Consider the following 2,404-nt stretch of genomic DNA (forward strand, 5'->3'; position numbering starts at 1 on the left):
AAAAAAAAAAAAAAAAAAAGCAAAACTGAGAATATGTGGCATTTTTTGTTTCTGGGTTAATTCACTTAGAATAATGGCCTCCAGCTGCATCTATGGTGGTGCAAGGGACATAATTTCATTCTTTTTTTTATGGCTGTGTAGTATTTCGTAATGTATATGTACCACATTTTCTTTGTCCAATCCACTGTTGATGGGCACCTAGTTTGATTTCACATCTTTGCTATTACTAATGGAGCTGCAGTAAGCATTCACATGCAGGTGCATTTTTGGTAAATTGATGTATTTTCCTTTTTTCTTTCTGAGACAGAGTCTCGCCCTGTTGCCAGGCTGGAGTGCAGTGGCACAGTCTCAGCTCACTGCAATCTCTGCCTCCCAGGTTCAAGCAATTCCCCTGCCTCAGCCTCCATAGTAGCTGGGACTACAGGCATGTGCCACCACACCCAGCTAATTTTTGTATTTTTAGTAGAGATGGAGTTTCACCATGTTGGCCAGGATGGTCTCTATCTCTTGACCCCGTGATCTGCCCACCTCAGCCTCCCAAAGGGCTGGGATTACAGGCATGAGCCACCATGCCTGGCCGAACAATTTATTTTCTTTTGGGTATATACCCAGTAATGGGATTACTGGGTTAAATAGTAGTATAGTTGAATAATATTTTTATTTCTTTGAGAAACCTCCAAACTGCTTTCCACACTGAACTAATGTACGGTCTCATCAGCAGTATATAAGTGTTCAGATATTTTCTTGATTCCCTGACTTCTTCAAAATAAATACTAGAAAGTAGAACTTAATCTCATCTTGAATTAGGAACCACATTTTCTCTTATCCTCCCTCAGATCCATCCTTGGGCTTTCTCACACTTCTCTTCCCTCTCCTATACTGAATGGTAACTGAAATTAGGCCCATCTGGAGTCTTGGATGGAGTCTCTGGAGTCTTCTGTTCCATTCCCTGGAACAGAAACTTTTGACATAAGGTCATGGCCCAAACAGGGCCAAGAGAATTATGAAAAGGGCCAAAAATGAGAGTGGAAGTCATAAAAAGTAAGAAATTTAGAAGCAGAGAAGCATTTGGTTATCTGGGGAGAAGTTCCAGAGAAAAAGAGATTAAGTAAGCTGTTTGTGGGAAAATTTTTTTTTTTTTTTTTTTGAGACGGAGTCTCGCTCTGTCACCCAGGCTGGAGTGCAGTGGCATGATCTCAGCTCACCACAACCTCCACCTTCCAGGTTCAAGTGATTCTTCTGCCTCAGTCTCCCAAGTAGCTGGGATTATAGCCATGCACCACCATGCCCAGCTAATTTTTTTGTTTTTTAGTAGAGACAGGGTTTTACTGTGTTGCCCGGGCTAGTCTCGAACTCCTGAGCTCAGGCAATCTGCGTGCCTCAGCCACCCAAAGTGCTAGGATTACAGGCGTGAGCCACCGCACCTGGCCAAAAATACATTTTTTTGAGTTGACTGGAGAAAGAATTAGTGACTCCCTAAGCATGGGCTAAATTTGAGCATTTAGTTAGGGCTGTTTCCCTCTGACTATTTTGACTTTTTTATCTACATATGAGATTCTGACTCCAAGTGGTAGAACTTTAAAAAGAAATTATTCCAGAATACTGATCATTTTAGGATCACTGTTTACATTTACCTAAGTATCTTCTTGCATTATTTAAAGTATTTCTTAGTGGCCAATCCAAGCAAGTCCTCTGTTGAACTCCTCATGATGAGTAGCCCAGTCACCATAGCCCTATCCATTTTATCCTAAGACCATCTGGCCCCATGAGTAGGAAGAAGCTGCTTCAGTAGCTCTCCTACCCCAACTCTATACCACCCCACCCTCAGTTCCCTGATTAGGAAGGAGCCTAATCAGAGACTTACTGTGCCTCTCACTCCATGCTCTACATCTGTCATTGAGCTTCTGTCTATGTAAGCATCTCTCACACCATTGACCCTCTCCTGCCCTGGGAGCTCATGAGACCTCTGTTTCATCTCTGTCATCCTCTGTGTATGCTAGACCAAATGTAGGCTTCCTTCGCGGCCTTACTCTGTTTGCCACCTGTTTGCTTTCTGCTTCTCTGGCCAAGAAGGCCCTTTGCCCAACTTTTTGCCTACCTCCTGCATTCCTCAGCTATGGATGGCATGGCCTTCACATTTACTGCTATGGCAGCCTCACAGAGCACTTAATTGTACTGTAATCACCAGTTCATGTGTTCGCATTTCTGTACCAGAGTGTATACTTTTTGAGGGCAAGGACTTAATCAGATGTCTTTTTTTTTTTTTTTTTTGAGAAAGTGTCTTGCTCTGTCGCCTAGGCTGGAGTGCTGTGGCGCGGTCTTGGCTCACCACAGCCTCCGCCTCCTGTGATTACAAGTGTGTGCCACTACATCCAGCTAATGTTTTTTTTGTTTTGTTTTGTTT

The 2,404-nt window shown here is 43.1% G+C and overlaps 1 protein-coding gene across 1 annotated transcript in view; it reads left to right on the forward strand.

Moving 5' to 3' along the window:
- SMARCC1 (SWI/SNF related, matrix associated, actin dependent regulator of chromatin, subfamily c, member 1) overlaps window positions 1-2,404 on the forward strand; it is a 201,763-nt gene that overhangs the window by 166,197 nt on the left and 33,162 nt on the right. The gene's annotated exons all lie outside the window — the stretch shown is intronic.

This window comes from Colobus angolensis, unplaced genomic scaffold (assembly GCF_000951035.1).
Source record: "Colobus angolensis palliatus isolate OR3802 unplaced genomic scaffold, Cang.pa_1.0 Scaffold18, whole genome shotgun sequence".
Taxonomy (NCBI): domain Eukaryota; kingdom Metazoa; phylum Chordata; class Mammalia; order Primates; family Cercopithecidae; genus Colobus; species Colobus angolensis.